Genomic DNA, 26,304 nt, shown 5'->3' on the forward strand with positions numbered 1-26,304 from the left:
ACTTCACTTACGGCCCTCCCGGAAGCCCACTAAACAGCGCCTTTGTTCTGAGCGAATACACACACACAGCGCTGGAGAGACACAAACAACACCGCGGAGAAATAGAGCCGGAAAACAGCGGATTTAATTCATTTGGAAGCAAGACTGTATGTAAATCAACACTTGTATTGCTTGGTGACTTGTTTAGAACATTGTACCAAGTCTGTAAAGTTGTACTAAGTGTGTAATTGTACTTTATATGTGTAAATGCGCGCATCTTCTTAAAGTAGCCTGTTTCCTAGCAGAGGCTGTTTGCAGGCTCTAGCTGGAGAGGAGGAGGTGTCACCAGAGATCACGAGGTGTCACCAGAGATCACATTCAGGCCTGTAGAGGGAGCTGTGGGGATGCTGGATGACTGGTGATGCTGTCAGACATAGAAGCCCCTCACCACATCACACCACAAGGTGGCAGACTGAGGCAGAGCCCGATGATGGACCCCAGGTGTCCAACCCCCTCTCGATATGGGAAACCTAGCACCAGGTGACATTTATTCCCACTTTGATGCTGCAGTTTTCAAATTCCTCTCTGAATACACAAATGCAGCCTGGACATATTTTACATTTTATGGCCTGTTTTTGCAGATGTAAGAGTAAGACTCAAAACTTTTACTGGAAATAGTTGTATACATTTGAAACTTCAAATGTAACATGTTAAATCTCTTATTCATGTACAATTGCAGTGTTTTTGTGTTTCTCTTCATTTTAAACTGTTATTACACATAACATGCAATACATTGTAAATGACTGCCAGATAAGGTAAGTTCCAGGGCAAAAGCACTTACTTACAGGACATTTTCTGACCTTTTTATATTCAAAATAAGCTAAAAAGTCCATGCGAAAATGTTGAGGCTTTTTAGGCTTAGGTCTTAAAGGGTTAACAAAGGCTAATGCACGTGAATGGCTCCAGATGAAATTTAAGTCAAGTCCATGCTCACAAGTTGCTCTGCTGTCTAGTGATGGCGAGATGAAGCTTCATGAAGCATTGAAGCTCGCCCATCCAATTGATTCTCTCATGGGCCGAATCTTCATGGTGCTTCATTTGCTCTACTGCAATCAGGGCTCTTTGTTGTAAAGGCCCAGGTGTTATTTCTGTCTAATCCTTTTCACTGAAACCAAAAGAAGCCAGAAGAGAAGTCCCAGTGCATATGTAGGCTGTGACAGATACAGCAGGGGTGGGGAACCTCCTGGCCAAGATCGGGTCCTTGAACAAAACATGAGCAGAACGTGTCATCAAGTGATCACGTCATGTCAAAAAACTTTAATATTAAACGAGACGGACATTGACATCAGCGAACGCAGAATGGCGAGTGTAAAAAAGAGAAAGGTGGATGCGGAATGTTGCATTTTCCAGGAGAAATGGACAAACGATTATTTCTTTGTGGAAGTAAAAGGCCAGTGTGCCTAGTTTGTGCGGACGCGCTTGACGCAATATTCACATTATTTGTACTTATATTATTTTTTATTTCATTTAATTATTGTGTACTGCCTTTTTACTTCATATGTTCTTTTTCTGTGACAAGATAAATGTCCCCGTTGTGGGACTAATAAAGAATTTCTGATAAAACAGAAAGATGCATGGATAAAAAAGTTGCTTTTTTGCACAGCATAAAAGAAAGGTGAAATGAATAGGCTGCGTCTTAAGAACATTTGCAGAAGTTATGAGTTCAATAATTATTGTGGTCCTCGAAAGATGGCCCTTGATAGGAAAAAGGTTCCCCACCCCTGCTTTACAGTGTTGTGTTGTTCTCAGTGTAGTCTGCACCTGCAGAGGTGTCCTCCACTGGCCCCAAATAGCCTGAGGGAAGAAAGAGAACTCTTCCTTCTTGGAGGATTAATAAATAAAATTAAATCAAACTACTGTGTCTTCAAACAGATTAGAATAATATGCATGTGATTAATGGCCCAGCTGAGCCACAGGGTTGTAATAAAGGAGATTCCTGTCTAACATCGGTTTCATCTCAGATGAAGTCTACCTCATGCTCTGTTCTGCCTGGCAGTGGAGAAGCTGCCACTGACTCTGTGCATGCCAATGTAGCACACACTCATACACATTGTTGATTTGTTAGTTAATAGGTAATAAGGCCCTTATAAGTACTTATAAGATGCTTATGAATATCATTATATGTTAAAATCAATACTATTACCGTACCCCATCATTCCTCTTTTGAATGCCTGTCCGAATCAATAAAGAGCCAGTTAGCTGTCTGTTGGTAAAAGTGAAAGTGGTACAAAAACATCATAAACATTTTGCTATATTCTCTACAGAAGGGTGTCGTCGTCCCTCATTGGTCCATGTTGGCGCGGTTATGCCCCTTGGTGGGCCGTCTTGTTGTGGCGAGATGGAGGTAGACCTGAAACTCTTTGAAGAGAACCTACAGTGCTTCACATTCATAACTAGGGCTCATTATACATTTGTGCAGAAATACATGTTGTGCAATAATACATTTTGATTGAGGTGGACGAGTACATGTGATAATCATTAAATGTGACACAATACATAATACATTTTGATTGAGGTGGACGGGTACATGTGATAATCATTAAATGTGACACAATACAATCAGGAGTTTATTTACTTCACAAATTCCCTCCGTACACACCATTTATGGTGTGTATATCATTCAGTAAATATAAAGCACCAATTGGTGCAAGAATACAGCATATGGTATGAAATAATACATTCTTAGTTGTTTGGTTTTTATTTCAATCAAAAACGTACCTGAATTAGAGAATGACTATAAAATAGGGAATACCTCAATCAAATAACATACCTGAATTTAGAGTACAATGACTTATAAAAATAAGTATAAAAAATACCTTCGGTAATGTGACTTTGTCTTTGATAAAAAATACCTTTAGTAGCAGCTTTGTCTTTAATAAAGAATACCTTTAGTAATAGCTTTGTATTTTAGTATAAAAATCTCTTTTAGCTTCACCTTTTATTCCAGTATAAAAATCCCTTTTAGCTTCATTTTTTATAAAAACACTTTTGGTATAAGACTGTAAATTTCAGTACACTTATAACATCAATAAAAAACAGTAGAAAAACAGTAAATCTCAGTATACCTGGAACATCAGTAAAAGACTGTAAATATAGGTAACTTGCAATGTCTATGTAAGACTGAGGTAGCTGTATTAGACTGTACATACAGTGTGAGACTAACTACAGTAAAATCAGTAGCTGAGGTATGGCAGGAGTGATCATTTAGTGGAATTTATTCACACGAAAGCATCTACCTGCAGGTCTTTCCTCCTCTAAGAGGAACTCGCCTTCTCCGTGCATCAAAAACTGACCTGCTTCAGCTCTCTCTTTGGTCAGGGCGGTGGTGATCAGCTTAGTGGTTAGGGTGCGGATGCATGGGATGCAGCAACATCCACACAGGATTAGTATACCTATCATTATCGGTACGATCAACAGAATGCTCAACACCATCATCTTATACTGACCAAACCAACGCTCCATGGAGCTTGTGAAGTAATTCTCTACCCCACTGTTTGAGGCTAGCTCTTTGCTGAGTGCGCTGAGTCCTTCCAAGGCTCTGGTAATGGATCCATCAGGGGCTGTGTTATTTGGGATGAAAGTACAACACATAGATCCAAACAATTTGCAGACACCCCCTTTTTCAGCCAACAACATGTCTAATGCAATTCTGTTCTGATATGACATCAGGCTAGTCTGCCCTAATTGCTCATGCACTCCAGTGAAAGCATCTACGGTGTTGTTTACGAATCTCTGCTGGTTGTAATAAATGTAATTAATCCAAGCTACATTTTTGTTGACAGTCACTCGAACGAAAATGGACTCAAAACCCGCTGCAATTTCATTTCTAGCTTTGAATTCATCAGGGACACCACGGGGTACTCCCATGGAGTCCATGTAAATTAAGGAGCTGAAACTTCCACTGGGAATAGAATGTTTAGCTCGACTCAGGAGCTCATTCCCACTAGACCGACCGGAGAGTTCTTCAGCAGATATTGGCAGGATGTAGAAAGGCATTACCAACTGTACCAATGCACAGGTACCTACCCAGTCTGGTGGTAGGGCTGGATACAAAGTGTTTGTACCACAGTACCACCATACGTCAGCTCTGGCAAATTCCATGACAGACATCTTTGCTCCAAACAACATCCCTCCGTGGGAAACCCTTAGGTAGGACATTTGAAATGGTGTAATTCCACTCTGAGTGCCTGCGCCACTGGTCTTGGTGATACACTCATAATCGCCTTCATAGGCCGAAAAATGAGGTGGAATGAAGTCAATTCTGGTCACTGGATACAACAGGGCCAAAGAGGTGCATCCTGCGGGACTAACAAGAGTGTACAAAGCATACATACACTGGAGACCTGCTGGGTCATTACTCAGATTCAATAGAAATGGAATAGTAGCTAAACTAGGTCTAGCAGCGGCGCATGCAACACAGTTTGCTTGACTACTCTGTTCAACGGAGTATCTCACCCAATCCAGCCATGCATTTCTGTCCTGATATCCTGTCTCCACTGCCATTGTTTCTTTAAGATTAGTGATGTTCAGATAAGTCACACTCATTTTCTTCCTTGCTAGTCCGGTGTACGTTTTCTGGGTCTTTTTCTCAAGAGGGATTAAGCTTGGTTCTATTACCATCAACCAAAAGATGAACAGTGGGTCTTTGGGATTCTTTGATATCCCTAAATAGTACAGGCCAGAATCAGAGAGTTCAGGGTGGAAAACTGTGATGATCACAGGGTTACAATTTGTCGGATGCCCATTACCGGGCAGAGTTCTTGGATCAGGATTAGGATTAGGTGGTTCACTTTCACCACATTTACATGGGCTTCGTTTAATGATTCTCCATTTTTCAACCAAGGAGTGGTCTAGATTAATCCATCCCCCGTTTGAGTGTGCAAACACATTGGGATAATGACAGGGAGGCCTACACAGATACTTGGCTTTGTTGGAATCGCATTGTGTGTTCCATTCTCTACCGTTAGCAGACATCATGGTGTTTACATCACATTCAAACGAGGTGATCTTGTCTCTCTCTACTGTAACGGTAATCCCACCGTCCTTAATATGTACGGCTTCGTTGTTTTTCATGCTTCTCATGCGTCTCACTCGTCGCGTTAGTATGGTGTTAGGGGGTGCAGTCTCATTAGGGAATCGTTCAGTCACATCTTGGATTTGTTTAGTTGTCAGATTGTCTGGTGTGTAGTAAGCTTCATTTAGGCAAAGATTAGCTACTCTATTGGCTTGGTTCCTTACTTTTACGCTCAGGCAAAACTCCCACCATGTCAAGGGGAGCACTATAACAATTGTGAGCAGTGCTAACCCAGCTATCATCCGAGGGTCTCCCCACAGAGAGATTTTCTGGTACACTATTACCTTCGCTTTTTTGTCTTTAATTGGTGGCATTTTTAACTGGTTTTATCTGCTATCTGCTCACTTAGACAGACAAACAAATAATTGTGACAAGTGAAACTTAGATTAATCTAAGGACAATTTATCCTCTGGTGCTGATTCTAGATTCACAAATCAATTAGTCAGTACTGTTTTGTTCCAGCAGGTTCAAATCTTGACTAACTTCTGCTAAACAGCGAGAAGGCGCCAGTGCAGGTACACAATGTGTGAGGTGGTGCCAATTAGCTCCTGTTTTACCTTTTACCCGGAGCGCGTGTGAAGTACGTTCTGTCACCTCCCACGGTCCAGTCCACCTAGGTTCAGACCAATTTCTTTTGTGGACCTTGACCCTTACCCAATCACCTGGTCCAACAGGAGTCTCTGGTGGTTCGTCAGGTTTTTCTGCTGCTGCTTCCACCTGTGTAGACAAAACTTCGATAATTTTAGCCAAAGCCTTGACATATTCATCTGCCTCAATCTGCCATAGATCTAATACAGGACCGTGCCCTCCTTCGTGTGGAGGGCCAGGCATTGGTCTACCGGTTAACAGTTCATGTGGAGACAAATGTGTTTGACTGCTTTGTGAGGATCTCATTGACATGAGTGCCAAAGGTAGGGCATCTACCCACTTTAACTTGTTACCATAACATGCTTTAGCAAGTTTTCTTTTGAGTGTTTGATTAGCTCGTTCTACCAAACCCTGTGATGCCGGATGATATACTGACCCAAATTTGTGTGTTATGCCAAAATACTTTTCTACTTCTTCAAGCTTATGGCTCGTGAAGTGTGTCCCATTATCTGATCGTATGCAACGTGGAACTCCATACCTTGGTATGAGTTCATTTTTTAACCATTTGATTACAGAATTGGCATCTTCTTTTTTGCAGGGAATTGCTTCAATCCACTTAGTGAAACAATCGACCATTACCAAAACATATCTGTACCCTCTTACCACATTTTCTGCTCCCATGTCTGTATAGTCAATACATATCTCTTTGAATGGTGCATCTGGCACTGGAAAACGACCCATAGGACACTTGTATGTTCTTTTATTGTTAAATTTACAACAGGTGTCACATTCTGTTACAAAGTTTTCAACCATCTCTTTCATATATGGGTGCCACCATTCTACCTCTATGTCCCTTGTTGTTCTTAGTTTTCCAACATGCGTGGGGCCATGGGCTTGTTTGATCAACAGGTGACATAGTTTAGCTGGTGCCACGAGTCTGCCATCATGAGCTCTCCAGATTCCTTCAGTCTTTGTGGCTCCCTTATGAGCCCATTGATTATGCTCATAGACTCCTGCTTGTGCTAGCATTTCTTTGATGCTCTCCAAAGTGAGTTGCTCTTGATTTTCACTGTTTCAAACAAATCATTTGCTGAGTGTAGCCGCCTGCTACTTTAGCTGCCTTGTCTGCTGCATCATTTCCTTTTGCCACTGCTGTATCAGTTTTCTGATGACCTTTGCATTTCATTATAGCAACATGTGATGGCAGCAGTGCCGCTTTCAGTAGGGCTCTTAATGCTTCAGCATGTTTGACAGGATTTTTGGATGAAGTCAGGAAACCTCTTCTCATCCACTGGGGGCCGTCAATATGGACAGCGCCATATGCATAAGCAGAGTCTGTGTATACATTTATTCTCTGGCCTTCTCCGTGTTTCAATGCTTGTGTTAACGCGACTATTTCTGCAAGTTGTGCAGAGGCTGGCTGTGGAATGATGTGTGCTTCCAAAGTTTGTGTGTTTTCTCCACTTTGTTGCACTACAGCATAGGAAGCTACATTTCCTTCATCTCCTTTGTAGCAGCAGCCATCACTGTATAGAATTTTATCTGGATTATTCAATGGTTCGGTTTCCAAATCTGATCTAATTTTAAGATCTTGTTGTGAGACAAATGCAGTCATGTGGGTCATGGTTTTCTGAATTCAGTCCTGTTGCCATGTTGATTGTCCCTGCCACATATGTGATGTGGGGCTTAGTTAGTGTTTCTTCTATCTTTACTTTTCTAACTGGAGAAAAAGTGAACGCTTGTGAGTTTAGAAACGCCACTACACCATGTGTAGTGTTTACTTTGAGAGGGTGGCACATCACCACGTGTGCAGTCTTTTGAATTGTCTTTGCTAGAGCAGCCAGGTGTCTTGCACAACCTGTTTGTCCTTGTTCAACATTGTCCAATTTTGAGCTGTGGTACATCAGTACATGTCTTTCTCCCCCTTTTTTCTGAAACAGGACTCCATTTACCATCCCTCCTGTTTCAGAAACATCCAAATGAAAATCATCATTGTAGTCTGGGGAGCATAGATGTGCAGCTTGTCCCAAGGCTTGTTTAGTCTTAGTGAAAGCTTCTTCGCCTTCTGTAGTCCAGATAAGCTCAGCAGTGAGGTTTCTGTTTCCTGCTTCTGAGAGCATGTCTCTGAGTGGTTGAGTCAGATTTCCATAATCTGGTACATGAGTCCTACTGTAAACCGTCAATCCAAGAAATGCCAACATGTGTTGTACTGTCTTTGGTTTTCCATGTGATAGGATTGAGGTCCTTTGTGCATTGGTTAGAGTCAGGCTGTTTGCAGAAATGATTCTTCCCAAGAAAGTGACTGATCTTCTTGCAACTTGAGTTTTTTCTTTCTTGACTTTGTATCCTGCTTCTGCAAGTAGTGTAAGGAGATTTGCTGTGGCTTCCAGGCAGGATTCAGCACTAGTGCCTGCGAGCAGCAAATCATCAACGTACTGTATCAGAGTTACACCTGGTGGCAGTTGTAAGCTGCTTAAGTCTTTTTTCAGAGCTTGATTGAACAGTCCTGGGCTGTCTTTGTAGCCTTGTGGCATTCTGTTGTAGGTGTATTTCTGTCCTTTATATGTGAAAGAAAATATGTCTTGTACTTCAGGGTCCAATGGTAGACAAAAGAAAGCATTAGCCAGATCTATGACTGTGAAGTATTTGTGTTCAGGATTGAGATTTTGAAGCGCCACATATGGGTCTGGAACAGGTATATTTTGTGACACCGTAGCAGAGTTGATTTTTCTTAGATCATGAACCATTCTCCAGCCTTTGTTGCCAGCTTTTGGGACTGGTAAAATGGGTGTGTGTGTTTGAGTGTCTGATTACGCCAGCTTCTAGGAGTCCATTGATTGTTGCTCCTATTCCTTCAACCTGCTCTCTTTTTAGGTTATATTGCGGTAACCAACATGATGATTGTTCTGTTTTGAGAGTCACTGAGACCTCATGATGAGGCACAAAACCTACATCATAGTCTCCAGTTGTCCACAAATATGATGGGATATCTTTGAGTGTTTCTTCTGTGTCAGGATGGTTGGTGTGTTCTCTTCCATGGTCTCTTTCCAATTCTTGTTCTTCCAAGATGCCAACATCCATACTGTGGTGAGTGATTTTCCACATCGTCTCATCTTCTGCTCTCCATACGTAGGCAATATTGGTTGGGAGCCAGTTGATTGACAAGGCTCTCTTTATCATGGGACCTATGGACCTTGCTTCAGATCCTACTGCCAATGCCAGTGTGATATGTGGCACTGCTTCAGCTGATAATGCATACCATTGCAGTTGTTCTTTAGTGAGAGCAGAGAATGCAGCTACACCTTGAGGTCCCACGTAGATGTCCTTGACTTCTATTTGCTCCTTTGTCATGTTTCTTTCTTCCTCCCAGGCTTGTTGATACTCTTCGTCAGGTTGACGCAAGTAGTTATAGGTGCAGTATAAAGGATCAAGTGGAGGTCCATATGGAGCTAATGTGTTGATCCAAGGCTTCCATTCCATGTAAGTCTTCTGGACTCCTGGAGTTTCTTGACCTCCTGTCAACGGGCGGCTCCAATACACTGTTGTGGTAGTTTCTTCAATGTCTTGGGTAGGGCTTGATGTCATCACCAAGATCCTTTGATCTGTTTGATACTGTCCATGCAGAGGTATTTGTCCAGGAAACTGTAGAGTCAGTCCATCACTGGAACATAGAATTCGTGCTCCAGTTTTAACCAGCAGGTCTCTACCCATCAGGTTTACAGGACACTTTGGGGAGAAGAGGAAAGGGTGTAGCAGGGATTGTTTACCAAGTACAGTGAACAATTGCATGGTATACTTTTGTTCTTCTGTTCTTCCCGAGTATCCAACGGTTCGAAGGGTCTTTGTAGAGAGAGCTGGTGTTTTTCCTTTCAAGGAAGTTATACAGGACGCTGTTGCTCCTGTGTCCACCATCAGTTCCATTTTTTCTCCTTCTATCGTACAGGTGACCATTGGTTCATTCTGAGCTGGAATAGCTTCACCTGCAGTTGGATCCTCTGAGCATCTTCATTGTGAGGAGCCATCCCATTCCTGGGAATGTTCCCATGCAGAGAGTGGCATTTGGTGAGTGTTGGGAGGATTTCTTCCTCTTCCTCTACCAAAACTTTGCTGTCCTCTACCTCCTGCAGGACCTTGCTGTCCTCTTCCACCTCTTCCATAGGTGGGATATCCTCCTCCTCTACTGTTAGGGAATCCTCCTCTTCCTTGGTAGGAGTTTCCTCCTCCTTGTTGCCCATGCTGGTGGCAATCTTTGACCCAGTGAGATGTGCTTCCACAATTAAAGCATCCCTGTGGCGGAGCTCTTTCATAATTTTTGTAGCGGTTGTTACCCCCTCTCCATGCTCCTCTGTTTGGTACTTGCCATGGAGGTCCATTCTGAGGAACTTGTTGCTGTATATGAGTCTGTATTGTTGTTTCTGGGAATTCTCCAGTATCGTACTGTCCCATTAACATCTGTCTCTTATCTTTCTTATTCCTTGAAGCCTCAGTGTCTTTCTCAGCCATTTGAGCCTTTGCCAATCTTCTGGTGATTGTCAGATGTTCTTCGTCCTTCTGCACTTCTGCTTGCCTGTGTTGCTCATCATGATGCACAAGGTGCTCTCTCCAAAGTGCATTAGGCATTGTGTCTAGTCCCACCACACTCTTCAGACAGTTTTGGACATGAGTAGATAGCGCCTTTATCACTGCATGTCTCCACAACATAGTACATGATGGAGAGGTGTCATGTGTTTCTCCAGTGCTGTCTAACCAGACGCCTTCGCTTCTTTTCAGGAAAGCATGCATTTCTTCATCATTTCTTTTCTTTAGGCCTGTCACTGCTGTTATGCTGCGGGTGGTGGGAAAAGCGTCTCTCATAGCATCCCAGTAATGATTCCTGTGAGGATTGAAGGATTTTTCATCGTCCTCGTTATTGCATCCAGCGATGAGATCCATGTCTAGCATCAACTTTTTTCCTTCCAGTCTGCCCATGAGAGTCCTCAAATCTCCCACACACACACGATCTCCTGCTGTGTATTTCTCAAATTCATTAATCCATTTCTGTGCTCCTGAGGTGAGGGGAGGCAATTTGGCCGCCAAACTCTCCAAATCACGATGACTCCAAGCGTGGTATATCATGGGTCCTCCTGGTGTTGCCATGAGTGGCATCTGTTGTGCTGCTCTTTGCTCTTCCATCTTATTTCTGGTTCTAGTCGAAATTGACTGTTCTTTCATCTTCAGTCGTCCTTCTACAAAGTATGTCTTGAAGTCACTCTTTTCTTCTGGGGAAATCGTGCTGAGACTCCTTTCAGAATTCCTTGAGCTTCTTCCAGCTTGTTCAAATTCTTCTTCATCCTCATCAGTTTTATCTTCTTCATACTCTGGTCCCTCCTCGCTTGTTGCTTCTTCCTCCAGTTTTTCCAGGCTGTCATTGCCCGTTCTTTGGCGTGTACCATCATGTTTGATGATTTCTCCCCTTCTTATTGCATCTTCTTTGCGTCTTTCATCCATTCGTACTGCTTCAGCTACCAGTATTTGCTGTTTGTTTGAAATGGTGTAATCATGGGAAACTGAGTATGAATCTGGGGTGCGTAGTACCTCTTTATGTGGATTTGGAGCAGGGTGAGCAGCAAAATGAGAGGGAGAGTGGGCGTTGAGTAGCTTTTCCTCTAATTTTTCCTCGAGTAGTTGGACATGTTTCATCAGGTGCTCTAGTTGTTTCTAGTGGGATTAACAGGATTGTGACTGGGTGCATATGCTGGAGGGGCGGAGGCTTGTGTCAAATCTGGGTAGAGTTGAGGTGTAGGCTGGATAGGTGTAGTTTCTTCAAGTTTGGTGCCTTTTTCTTCTTCTTTTGCTTCCCTGATTACACAAATTGTCTCAGGTGCGGTCTGAGGTATGTTCTTGAAGAGTAGAAGGAGATGCATAGCTCTGGATTTTCTGTTTGCAGCTTTCAATGCGGCTTTCTTTACAGCTCCAAATCTTTGTTTTTCTCCTGTCTTCTCACATGCTGCCATCTTTTGTTGATATTCGCCATTTTCAAATTCGTAAACTGCCCTTCTTTGGTCCTCACTTGGACCTGGTTGATCATCAGTTGGAAACAATCCTCTTTCTTGCCATGCGAGTAGTAGCTTTTCTGTCTTTGCTCGAACCTTCTTTCTTTCACTCGGTTTGGTGCAGGCATCCAATCGTTGGTACATTTGTTCTTTGTACCGTGCTGTGGACACAACCTTGACTTGCTTTGAGCTTTCAGATGGATCCATCATGTTGAAAATTAGAAATTAGTCAGTGGAGATACTCAAAATTCAAATGAATTGAGTGCAAAATGAAAATAAAAATTAGAAATAAAAAAAATGTTTAAAGTTCAAAAAAAAAAATAAAATTAAATAAAATTAAAAAGCAAAAAATGTTTACGTTTTAAATCTAAAATAGAAATGAAATCAAAAATGTTTACGTTTTAAATCTAAAATAGAAATGAAATCAAAAAAAGTTTATGTTTAAATCTGAAATAGAAAATAAAACTTGGAAGTGTAAATTTCCTAAGTTTAAATCTGAAATCAGAAATAAAAAGAAAACATGGAAATCAAAACCATAAAATGTAAATCTGAAATATAAGTATAATCAAAGGTAATCAAAGGCAGGACTTATTCAAACTTTTTCTCTAATGGGCAATTTGTGACAATTATTATAATTATAACTCTTAGTAGTTATTTGAATTTTGGGTGTAAATTCAATTTTGCATATATCCACAACAAGAGAGTCAAAGTTCAACTTAAGTGTACTCGGTCAAAGGTCAATGGTACCGGAAACCAAAGAACTTTTTACTCCTTGTGGAGAACTTACGGAATTACAAAAACAGGAAATGGACTACAAGTCAAATCAATGAAACTACAAATTTTCTTGCGGCTTTGTCCCTTTGGAACTCCTAGTGGAGAACTTACTGTATTACAAAAACAGGAAATGAAATCGAATCAATGAAGCTACTGTTGCAGGGAGCACACTCCTTAGTAGGAGTACATTCCCTGGAACCGGAGCCTTGTATTCGTTACTTTTTATCAATACACGAATTCTTCGTTTTAATTCCCAACCCCAAATGTTATCAGTGTGAGACTCAAGGTTCTGTTTGTTCCGAGGTACTTTCCACAGTCCAACAGCTTCTTGGCGTTTTTACACGCTCGAGTTGCTGGCCTTGTTAAGCACTCGTACCAACTAGTTCCTTCTGGTGAGACTTTTTCAACTTTTAATAACACCAACACCTTCCCGTGATTCCCCTTTATCTATCGATAGTCAAACAGTGAGTTTGCACGGTTAAATCTTCCGCTACAAACGTAAATGTAAACGTAATGTAAACGTAAATGCAAACAAGCGTTAGCTCCACGTTAGCCTTCAGGCGGGCGCCTGGAGCTGTATAGTCGTTAGTTCTAAAATAGCTTGACTTTTACGCCTCAATTCATTCACTTACAAACAACATTGCTTTTCAACAAATCACACACACATTCATCAACATATAGTTTCCAAACCACACTGCATTGATACTCGTTTTATGCCGTTGTTGTTGGATTAAATAGGGTTTTTATAGCCCCCGCTAAGAGAAGTTCACTCTTCTCTCACACAGCCGAATTCCGCGATCTTTAACACTTCAAAATGCTTAACTTACTTTAATTATGTGTCTATGGTCGTCTACGGAAGATGAATAAATATATAGTGAGACAATGGGGAATTCGTCAACCTCCACCACGCAGTCACATCAAAATATTCACTGTTAAGGCTCTCTTTTTAGCCAGAACACGCCGCTTTGGCCTTTTCCTCCGCAGACTCCCACCAGTCGCTCAGACTGCGCTTTCTCCCAAAGACTTGATATTTTAAAATTACACTATTAAATCGAGCGCTACTCGAAAACCTTATTTCTTACACCGGTGTCACTTTTAAAACCTTTTCTGTGCACAGTTTCATGTAGTATTTTTCAAAACTTTGTCACCATCACTTTTTCATATGCAAACTTAGCATGGATAGTATATTTTATGAGACAGCGTTCAGAGTGTGTTCTTTGACATTTACAAGTACTATTATTCTACAATAAACTATTGCAATTTCGTTTATAACAGGTTTGCTCACCTTATCGTTTGTCAGGCCTGTTGTATATATCATTGAACGCACTCCTCTGGCTTCTCTTCCAGTCGCCCTCGTGTCCAGAACTTTCAGATCATCACGTCGGGGTCACCAGGTTTTGTTGGGTTTTGAAGCCCAAAGGGCGCTGTGATTGTCTTTCAATTGAATCCAGTACACTTCTAGTTGATCAAGATACTTATTTATTTAAAGTGATGATGACAGCATTTCAAAAAATACCCTCAGCCGAGGACACTTTCACACACCAAGTCCACAGTCCGAATCAATAAAGAGCCAGTTAGCTGTCTGTTGGTAAAAGTGAAAGTGGTACAAAAACATCATAAACATTTTGCTATATTCTCTACAGAAGGGTGTCGTCGTCCCTCATTGGTCCATGTTGGCGCGGTTATGCCCCTTGGTGGGCCGTCTTGTTGTGGCGAGATGGAGGTAGACCTGAAACTCTTTGAAGAGAACCTACAGTGCTTTACATTCATAACTAATATAGTGCTCATTATACATTTGTGCAGAAATACATGTTGTGCAATAATACATTTTGATTGAGGTGGACGAGTACATGTGATAATCCTTAAATGTGACACAATACATAATACATTTTGATTGAGGTGGACGGGTACATGTGATAATCATTAAATGTGACACAATACAATCAGGAGTTTATTTACTTCACACTACCTATCTGACCCCCTTCGCTCATCCTCAGCTGGTCTACTGACAATCCCCACATCACGACTCATCACCACGGGTGCCAGGGCCTTCAGCTGCACTGCTCCCAGGCTCTGGAATTCCGTCCCTCCACACATCCAACAAAATTCAAGTCTCAAAACTCACTTATTCAAATTGGTCTACTCTCTGTAGTCTCCATCATCCTCTGTCCTCCCCCCCTCTTCTCTTTCTTGCTTTCTTCATGTGTCTCCACCTTATCTTTGGTTTTGTTTGTTTGCTCTCCTTTCTAATGTCCTGCTGTTTTTATCTCTTGTATTTCGTACGGTGTCCTTGGGTGTCTTGAAAGGCGCCTCCAAATAAAATGTATTATTAATATTATTAAAGAATGAACTGAGGTATTGTTGTTATAAGAAAGATGAGATTAAATTATATATATTTGTTTGAACCTGTAAACTCCCTATTTTAGAGAACTAACCTGATTGGTCACTTTGAATTGAGAAGGCAGGCTCTGTGGCTATATACAGTATGTGACTGGAATGAGAGTGATGGGTGTTGGGTTTTTCCTTTGTTTGTTTGGAAAGAGCAGCACCAATATGATTCTGAGAAGAAAGAACATTTTGTTTCTTTGATTCATGTTTTCCTTTTTTTTTTGGATGGCTCGAAAATAAAACTCTTATTTTTCAAGCGAACCTCTCTGCCAGTGTAATGTTTTCTTTTTGTCATGTTTGCTCACGTTACCCTGCACCTCACCTCATGACAACACCATAGACATAGCAAAAAGCACTTTCTTCCAACAAAAAATTCAATCCTCTTTGTCCAACCCCAAAAAACTCTTCTCTATCTTCTCCACCCTCCTCAATCCCCCCAGTCCCCCATCTCCTTCCCTCCTATGGTCCCACTTTGTCATCTACTTTGTAAAAAAGATAGATGACATACGCTCTTCATTTTCTGACTTATAGTCAGGTCCCTTAGCGTCATTTTTCATGAAAACTGTGCAATTCCGGATAAAAGCGCCAAATTTGGCATAAAGTTTCCTTGGACATATCTGAGTAATTTTAGTCGTGGAGCCCTCTAAAAAGGTTACCGGAAATGCCCGAAATCCAAGATGGCCGCCAATAGGGTCATTATACGCCGTATAATATAAGGGTTTAGATACAATTGTTATAATATATGTCAATATGTGTATCAAATTAAAGCTATCAGTCAGTGGAATACAACTATGATAGTTGCATGCATCTTAGCCATTTCCACTGTACATATTTTGCCAGGGAAAATAGAGGTTGGTCAAATCTAGTCACTGGGATTTGACCCGGATTTAGGAAACCAATCGCCTGGACATCCATGCCATGCTTGATCATTGCAGGGCTTGCAGCCTTCTCATAGAACAAGGGAAAAAGTGCACACAAAGCTAGGGGCTTGTCTATTGCGGGTTAAGCTGCCCATGCTATTGCGTCATCACTGGACAGTTCCTTTTCTATAAGCGACATGGAATGCTCGACCCAGTTTATTTCCTGAGCTTTGGCCTCTTCTACACATCCCATGATTGGTCTTGTGTCACACTCTGAAACAGCGATGTCAGTAGTTGTTAGAGACACGGCTGGTACTGAGGCATAAGTGTCTGTTGTTTTGCAGTTGGAGATGGCGGTATCAAAACGGGCGGTCTCGGTTCACCAGTCACGTCCTTGGTGGGGCTCTGGAAAAGACTGATTCCAGTGCCGTGGAAGGATGCCATGGATGTGGTTGAAGTCGGGTTGTGATCTAGGTTGTCTAGAGCGCCAACTGTGAACAAGCCCTTTCGGAGACTAGCAGGAGATACAACTCCATCTTGTTCAAATCTTTCACAGACTGAGGTAGCAATCGAATCTTCAATCTCCATAACCCTGTTATATGAAATACTGATACCCAATCCATGTAATTGCTGGATAAATTTCCTGCTCCTTGTGGTTCCATGGACACTGAGGCCAATGTAGATGGGAAGGGGTGGCTCATGATCCAAAGTGTGTCTGTTCTTCACGTCAGAATCGGATGCTCTTTTCTTCGCATTGTAGAGAATGTCCTGACCAATGATGAGACATGCTTGGGATTCATGTCTGTCTTGATTTTTCAGGTTGGTGCCATTCAAGATCAGGGAGGTGAGTCTTCTTGACAATGTGGTGGGAAGCTTCCAGTGAATGTGAAACCTTCATGCGTCGACCTTCTGAGTAGTTCTCTGTATCGATTTCTCAGATTCACCTGACAGGCAAGATGATACTTTGCTTCCTTGGCAATGAATTCTTCACCACCAATTCTCGAAAGGAGTTGTGTGTCCTGTAGATCTGTGATCATAGTGCACATATTGGTATCAACATCCTTTGTCAACACTTGATGTAGATCGCCTTCTTCACTCCCCTTTTCACAGAAGAAGCATTTTTTAATGTCTATTAACTGTCTCTTTCTGGATCTTGTGTCCTCGCCCCTGTCTGTGCTATGCTCCCTTTTCTTCCTTGCTTTCAACAACTTCGAGTTGTTATATTTCAGATGACAGGATTTGTGCCAAAATGCACCATGTGTTGCAAATGTCTCTGCACTTTCATTGCTCCTAAAGAAGACTGCAGTCGGCAGTGCATCAATGTCCTTAAATTCTTGCACATTTCCCAAAAATGTGGCATAGGCATTGGTTTGATCACGACTTGTACATACAGGATTCTGCAACGGACATCGCAATGTCTCTGAAGTGTCTTGCTGACAAATAATACGAGTCCAGTTCAGTTCCATGTTGCCTGCTTACAGTTGAGACACCGACAAGTGATGCAGGTCCGATTCAGTTCCATGCTGCCTTCTTACACTGAAACATATCAAATCACACATTCACAATTGTGTGAATCAAAAATGTGTACATTTGGACGTCAATACTGAATTCTGGATGAGCTAAACACAGTATATATATATGATATCCGCATTCCATTGTATTCCACAAACCAATAGCTTTAATTTAATATGCATATTGGCATATATTTAAGTATTATAAATTAAACCCTCCTTTTCCACTATGCAAATTAGTGGACGTGGCTTATGATGTCATTATTATCATTATACTTAGCGGAAATCTTATTCAACTATCATAGTTGTATTCTACTAACTGATAGCTTTAATTTGATACCCATATTGACATATTATAAGAATTATATCTAAACCCTTATATTATACGGCGTATAATGACCCTATTGGCGGCCATCTTGGATTTCGGGCTTTTCCAGTAACATTTTTTGAGGGCTCCACAACTAACAACTGAGATTGCCCTCCTCGCTGTCACTGAAGAACTTCAAGCTGCTAGAGCAGCCTCCCTCTCCTCTGTTGTCGTCCTTCTGGACCATTCTGCTGCGTTTGACACAGTGAACCACCAGATCCTCCTCTACACCCTCCAAGAACTGGGAGTCTCAGGCTCTGCTCTCTCCCTGCTCATATCCTACCTAAAGAACTACACCTACAGGGTAACTTGGAGAGGGGCTCTGTCGGACCCCTGTCAACTCACCACCGGGGTACCGCAAGGCTCCATCCAGGGTCCCCTCCTGTTTTCTCTGTACACCAACTCAATTGGCTCTTTCATTCACTCTCATGGTTTCTCCTACCACAGCTACTCAGATGACACTCAACTGATTCTGTCTATTCCCAAATCTGAAACCCAGGTGGAGGCACGGATCTCGGCTTGTCTGACTGATATCCCTCGGTGGATGGCTGCACATCACTTGAAACTCAACCTTGACAAGACCAAACTCCTTTTCCTTCCGGGAAAGGACACTACCATCCAAGAACTTACCATAAAAATCAGCACCTATGTTGTTTCCCCAAATCGGACTGCAAGGAATCTGGGTGTGACATTGGATGACCAACTGTCCTTCAGTGCCAACGTCGCTGCAACAACCCACTCCTGCAGACTCACTCTGTACAACATCAAGAGGATACGTCCCCTACTGACTCAGAAGGCGACGCAGGTTCTTGTACAGGCTCTTGTCATCTCACGCCTTGACTACTGCAACTCCCTCCTTGCTGGACTGCCTACATGTGCCATCCGACCTCTACAGCTCATCCAGAATGCAGCAGCCCAACTGGTCTTCAATCTACCCAAGTTCTAACACACTACACCGCTTCTCCGCTCCCTTCACTGGCTACAACTGGCGGCCCGAATCTACTTCAAGACTCTGGTGCTGGCCTACCGTGCTGTGAATGGATAAGCCCCTTCCTACATCCAGGCTACTTCCTCACTGCGAGCGGGACCCAGATTCCCTGTCTGCTCAGGAGGTCGGCGGAAAGGCCGGGCTGGAGAAGGGCAGAGCCGCTCAGGAGGCCGGCAGAAAGGTCGGACTGGATGCGGGAGGAGCTGCTCAGGAGGCAGGGCGGAGCCGCACTAGAGAGAAAGCACTAGGGTCTGGAGAGGGGAGCGAAGGGGCTGGGGTCTCGAGGGGCAGAGGGAGCACTGGGGCTGGGGTCTCGAGGGACGGAGGGAGCACAGGGGCTGGAGTCTCGAGCAGCAGTTGGGGAAAAGCTGGGGTCTCGAGCGGCAGCTGGGGAACAGCTGGCGTTTCGAAGGGCAGCTGGGGAACAGCTGGAGTCTCGAAGGGCAGCTGGGGAACAGCTGGGGTCTCGAAGGGCAGCTTGAGAACAGCTGGGGTCTCGAAGGGCAGCTGGGGAATAGCTGGGGAACAGCTGGGGTCTCGAAGGGCAGCTTGAGAACAGCTGGGGTCTCGAAGAGCAGCTGGGGAATAGCTGGGGAACAGCTGGGGTCTCGAAGGGCAGCTTCAGAACAGCTGGGGTCTCGAAGGGCAGCTGGGGAATAGCTGGGGAACAGCTGGGGTCTCGAAGGGCAGCTTGGGAACAGTTGGGGTCTCGAGGGGCAGCTGGGGAACAGCTGGGGTCTCGAAGGGCAGCTGGGGAATAACTGGGGAACAGCTGGGGTCTCGAAGGGCAGCTTGAGAACAGCTGGGGTCTCGAAGAGCAGCTGGGGAATAGCTGGGGAACAGCTGGGGTCTCGAAGGGCAGCTTGAGAACAGCTGGGGTCTCGAAGGGCAGCTGGGGAATAGCTGGGGAACAGCTGGGGTCTCGAAGGGCAGCTTGGGAACAGTTGGGGTCTCGAGGGGCAGCTGGGGAACAGCTGGGGTCTGCAGCGGTCCGGCATCAACTGGAACAGATATCTGCAGAGATCCGGCAGCAGGGACGGGGATCTGCGGAGGTCCGGCAGCGGGAACTGGAGGCTGTCGCGGCCTGGCAGCAGAAAGAGGGGGCTGTCGTGGCCCGGCAGCAGAAACAGGAGGCTGTCGTGGCCCCGCAACAGAAACAGGGGGCTGTCGCGGCCCCGCAGCGGAAACAGGAGTCTGCCGTGGTCTGGTCTCTTACGCCGAAACCTGGAAGCCCCCTGTAAACGCTGAGGACCTCCCAGGGCCAGGCAAGTGCCCAGAAATGGCTCAGGGGCTGGGATCTGGTGCAGCCCGACAGTAGTAGGAGGTTGCCGCAATTGAGGAGGGATCCCTCTCCCAGGACGGACAGACGTGCAATAGATGTCGTGTGTACAGGATAAACAACATAGTACAAATACAACATTTGACAGAAATTATGTTGTGTTGCGCTGTCACGATTCATGATCCTGACGTAAACTTTATCAGTGGCAACCTGCCACATGAGAGACAGACACTCCGGGGATGATACCCCGGATGGTGAGTTAGTAACATACATTTACATAAATGCATACAGATAGAGAAGGAGAAGAAGAGAGAGGGAGGGGAGGAGAGAGGAAGAGAAGGAAGAGAGCAGGGAGGTGTCCCCCGGCAGTCTAAGCCTATAGCAGCATAACTAGGGGCTGATCCAGGGCAAACCTGAGCCAGCCCTAACTATAAGCTTTATCAAAAAGGAAAGTCTTTAGCCTACTCTTAAATGTGGAGAGTGTGTCTGCCTCTCGAACACAAACTGGAAGCTGGTTCCACTGGAGAGGAGCTTGATAGCTGAAGGCTCTGGCTCCCATTGTACTCTTAGAGACTCTAGGAACCATAAGTAACCCTGCAGTCTGGGAGCGTAATGCTCTAGTTGGTTTATAAGGTACTATGAGATCTTTAAGATATGCTGGAGCCTGACCATTAATTGATTTGTAAGTCAGGAGAAGGATTTTGAATTCTATTCTGTATTTTACCGGGAGCCAGTGCAGAGCAGCTAATACAGGAGTAATATGATCCCGTTTCCTTGTTCTAGTCAATACACGTGCCGCTGCATTTTGGATCAACTGAAGAGTCTTAAGCGACTTTTTGGGACAACCTGATAACAATGAGTTGCAGTAATCCAGCCTTGAAGTAACAAATGCATGGACTAGTTTTTCTGCATCATTGCAGGTAAAAGGCTCTTCAACTCTGGCTTCTTAGCAACCTCTTTTCTCGTCAATCCATGCGCAGCCTGTCGCATCCCCCAACAGGGGCTTCGCTTCCACTCACCAAACAATATAATTAAAGGTTACATTAAATCATAGGTCTCCTCATCCATGACATCTACTGAGTCCATGTTTCTGGTCAGATCGTACTGTCACTGTGGGGAAAAGGTGAGGACTCAAATGCAAGACGGCAGACGAGGAGATTAACAAAAAGAGGGCTTTATTCCAAAAAGCTTACAAAATAACAAAAATACAAAAGGTAAAAAGTAAACTGAAAAGATTAACCAGGATGACACGAGGAAGCACGAGGAAGCACGAGGAGACATCTGCAAGGGTGACACTTAGATGACGATCTGACAAGGAACACTGGGAAAGACAGGGATATATACACACAGATGCTAAACGAGGGGAACGAGATACAGCTGGGGAGAGAAGCTAAAGCACAAGGGCACATCTACACTGAGGGGGTATAAACTAAAAAACAAAGTTGAGAAAAGGACCTGGTACCAAAAGTGAGTTGAATCAAGTTGAGCCGAGCCATGCAGTGGAAATTAGGTATTGGAGAACCCCAGATATTGATACCTTAGATCATAAACCTAGGATCAGCCGCGTACATTCCCCACCCAGGGAAAGGTTACATGTAACAAATGGGAGGCATGAAAAAGAAACAGTGAGTTAGTAAGTGGACAACGTGCAGTTTGGGTGAACCTCAAACCTCCAACACATCGTCCAGTACGTAAAGATCAATAGCCATAGCTAACTTTAACCATAAATTAGGTCCTTCAGTAGTGTATAACACATCAGTTACCTGTACATCAAATTGATACATCATTAAACTGCCACTAATAATGACATGAATAATGTCATGCAACAACAATTGGGTAAATCAGAATAGGAAAGGGTAGGAAACTGGTCTGTCTACATAAATAAGTCAGCCCCTGGATTTACTCCAGGGCTTCTATCTGGCTAATGAGCAGGGCTAAAACATTTCACTAACAAGCAAAAAACATAAAGTAAAACAGAGAGAGACTCAATTTGATGTTGCTGTTTTGTCCTTTACTGTGGAGCTTTCACAATGCAGAGTGAAAGGAGGAGTAGTGGTAAGGTTGTCTAATGATAGAAACTATTTCGACCTCCAGATGTAGGTCCCAGAGTGTGCGCCAGCCAGACATCGTTTTCTGATTCCTGTGTTTATTTTAAGGCCTGTTCGCCTTATATGTTACTCTGGCCCTCTGCAGCTGGCCTGATTGACTGTCTTTGTTCAAAGTAACTCAGCACCACCCCAACCCTAACCTTTTATTTTTCCTGGCAGTGCTCACCTCCTGCAGCTCTGTCAGTCTGTCAGAGAAAAGCACAATACTGTGGGAGAATAGCAGAGGAGATACCTCTCCATGCAAATCACAACCAGATGCTTTTCTTTCCTTCCAGATTTCCTCTTTTTCTTCACTTCTCTAATTTGTTTTGTCCTTGTCCTCTGCTCTTCTCACCTTTCTCCAATAAAACATTTAGCATAATTCATCTTACAGGCATAAACAGCTTTACTAATAGCAACAGTCAAAGTCTCTTAGTTCATTCAACATTTTAACAACAGTTGAATGTCAAATTCTCAAAAGTTGAACATCCTTTTAAAAATCGCCCTCTGCACATTCTAAATGTATAAGGAACAGTAAAAGACAGCTTTCTAACTCACTTTATAGGTTTTTCTTCTTTTCAACAATGCCACCCTTTTTCTTAGGTTTGTTCATCATTGCTCAGCTCAGTCTCCCTCTTTTTTACCCCTCAAACTTAAAGGCTCTTAATATTTGCCCTAGGAAGTAAAGCGAATAGGACAAGTATTTCTTGGCTCAGCATGGTAGGGGCGGCATGTCTCCCCTGCTACTGCCAAATCATATCCAGATGGAGTATAAAAAAGAAGGGAGTCATGGATTAACTGGAGGTAGCTGCCATGTAAATAGATGTTTCCTGTTTGTGTTAAGACAGTTCTATTTGTGAAGATGTGAACTTCATTATTATGGCAACCAACGATGGAACATCCCAATTTAACAACAGCACGTCAGGCAGCCCTCATAAAGGCGCCATCATTTGTGGATCAGTGGAACTGCTGGGAGTCATGTTTTCTCTATGGCAGTGATTACAGTACAGCATGATCTGTGGTAAGCAACACCAAAGGCAGGTACCATTGTACATGTAGTGGTTAGAAACATCCATTACTTACTAAGGTGATGTTCAAAGGGCCACAACTCAAACTTCATACAAATGAGGCAATGGAGTTGTCAGATTGATATACTGGTTTCGCCCCAAGGGGAGGAACAAAAATTATATTTACTTCATTCTCTCATCAACAGCTGTTAATAACACCCAAATATTGTTTGCTATTGTTTGTGATCTTCATAAACGACCTACCACTTGCTGTAAAAAGCCAGATCCAGATATACGACGACACCATCATCTACAGAAAGATTGTATCGATGAACGTGGGCCCACCAGTGGCAAATTAAATTTCACCCGCAGAAATGTATACTCATCCAGCTAGGCACAGGACATCCAGACTTCACCTATCATATGACAGACGACACTGGCAGTATAGTCAACCTACTCGAAAAGGATGAAGAACGAGTCCTCGGTGTCATCATCGACAAAAACCATCGACAAGAAGTTGCTAGGCTTGCCATCACTAAAATACAGACGCAGCAGAGGAGACATGAATGTCACGTATTAACTCCTGAAAAAAAAATACAAGGTGGACACGGATACGTTACTCCCCAGACACAGCAGTGACAGATGAGACAACAGTTCTTTAGTAACCGAATCATAAACGACTGGAACTCTCTACCAAACCACGTTGTGACAGCCCTGATACTTTTAAATCTAGACTAGACAAACACTGGAGGGACTATCTCTACAACTACTAGCGTACACCCAAATATCTATCTTAAGATCAGTAGTATACATAGGCATAGGCCTTCACATGATGGTCACATTGACGACAATTGGACAAAAGCTGACATCAATGGATTAAGGGGAATGGTGACTTAATGTCTAGTTGACTATCCCTCTGAACGTGTGAAAAATGTCTCTAGCACTTAGTAGCAGCTAAATGTACGTGAACTACACAGTACTGGCATTAGCTTGCTAGCCTGACTACAAAACAACAACCAGTTAGCATTTTGTTTTGCTAACATTATCTGGACACTGCCACGAAATGTAGTGTTTTCTGAATTGAAGACTGAGACTGTCTAAAAGCTTTTTGCAGGTGTGTGTGTTCAATAAAGCTATACAATTAGCTATTTAAACCAGTATGAGAAATACTGTGTTCGACGGAAATGTTAGCTCCAAAACAGAATCATACTTCAGCCACTAGATCCGAGTAGCTAACGTTACACAAGCTTCCCAGAGACTATGCTAGGTGGAAGTGGAATAGAAAACTGAATAGAACGGTAGCTGCATGTTAGTGCTGTTCTAAGGTTGTCATGTCACCTTTAGTTGCTGTGAGGGGCCAGTATGGCACCTTCAGTTTAATGCTTTAATACAAAATGCAACCTAGCCTTGAATACAAACATTATAATGGATGCTAATACACGTTTTGGTATTCAATTATGATTAAACTGTGCACAGGTTAAAACAATGTGATGCATCTGTATTTACACATTTTGTGACATCACCTGCCATTCATTAAGGTTCGCTATGCCATGGCCTCCCGACACGAGCTCCTGTATGTACTTACATTTTTGGATCTGTCAATTATTGTGATAGTGATGTGCTATGTATTGACCTTTACAGATGCAGCTAAGTAGAATTTCCCCTCCGTCCTTGATACGGCTCAGCTTGGTAGTGGTGGCCCTGGCAGATCTGTGCTGGGACTTTGTCGAGTCCTTGGCTTAAAGGAGATCCCCGCAATGACGTAGTGAATGCAGTGTCAACCAATAACGGCCCTATAGTGTCATATGTGGATTTCAATTGCAATGGTTATTCTATCCATCAGGTTGAGCGGTGAGAAGCCGTCTAACTCAAATCAGCTGTTTTGTCATATTTTATATGAACGAGTTTGATTCCAAACACAGGGAATTCTTTGAATGATTATTATCATATCATGATGTTCAGACGAGGTCATGCAAATATTATGCTGAAGCTTTTTGTAAAACACCATGCAGATTGCTGTTTTTGTGCCTAGTGAGATGGCAGAAGGAGACAGTTGTCACAGTCTGCTCCAGTACTTCCTACCTCAGCCCGCTACTTTTCCACACCCCGCCTCCTTCTCACCTCACCAGCCAGCCACTCCCACCTCTTCACCGCACCTTGGGCTCAGGCTGCTGCCAATTAATAATCAAGCCCTTATTTAAGCCTCTCCCAGTCACTCACTCAGTGCCAGATTGTTCTCTACGTATGTCAGACTTTCCAGCGATTACCCCCGGACTGATTTCCTGTTACCGACCCTGCCTGTCTCTGAACTACCTGCCTCGTCGAATCCCCTGAATACCCACCAGTAGTGATGGACAAATTAAGCTTTTGTGAAGCACTGAACTACTTCAGCCAATTGTTTCGAAAATGGGTTCATTACTCGAAGCTTCAGGTACAGAGACCTCTACTGGCGAAGTGTGAGGCTGCAGTGGATTTAAAGTATCTTTGCCTTAAAAATTATTTGATGCACACATCTAAGACTGAATATCATGTTCTATTTAAAAATAAAGATTGGTGATTGTGTGTATGTGTTATTGAGAACAGAGTGCTGGCAAAAAATGTTGGGATTTTTTATGCCTTAAGTTTAAGATTGGATAGAGAGAAGGGGAATGACAAATTGTCACGGGTCGTATTCGAACACCAAGCCGCTGTGGGAAGCCTTTGAATGAGGGATACCTGCTCTATGAGCTGTGCCACTGGGGCAGGGTATAAAAATGTGTGATGTAGATTTAATTTCTTTACTTGCTCACAAGGAACAGACCATGCAGACCATGCCATTTCTGTGGAGAAGTTTATACTCCAACAGAGCAATTATATAGCCTATACACGTAGATGGTGCAATACAGATAATAATGTGACAACTTGCTATGCTTTGGACTTTATGATTCCCTGTTCCCTCAATTGTCAGCACTGTCAAGACACTCTGCTATTGGTAAGCGGCTCAAAATCGCATGGTCATTTTTGCATGCTAGCATTTGCAATTACTCCTGAGGCTGAATATCATTAGTGTTGCAGGTGTCATAAAAAGGTCATAAACCAAAGTATTAAACAACTTGACATTGGACATGGTGCTATATAAGAAGGGAGGACAGTTGTTACAATTTGTCTCTGATGAACATGAATATCTATACCAAATTCCATAGCAATCCATCAAATAGTTGTTGCAATATTTCAGTCTGGATCAAAGGGTCCACCCTAAACACGGCTAACATGACTGAGTATTTTAAATGCCATTCAATTTGGTGAAGAGCAGACACATCAACATGAGATC

This window comes from Cottoperca gobio, chromosome 3 (genome assembly GCF_900634415.1).
Source record: "Cottoperca gobio chromosome 3, fCotGob3.1, whole genome shotgun sequence".
Classification (NCBI taxonomy): Eukaryota; Metazoa; Chordata; class Actinopteri; order Perciformes; family Bovichtidae; genus Cottoperca; species Cottoperca gobio.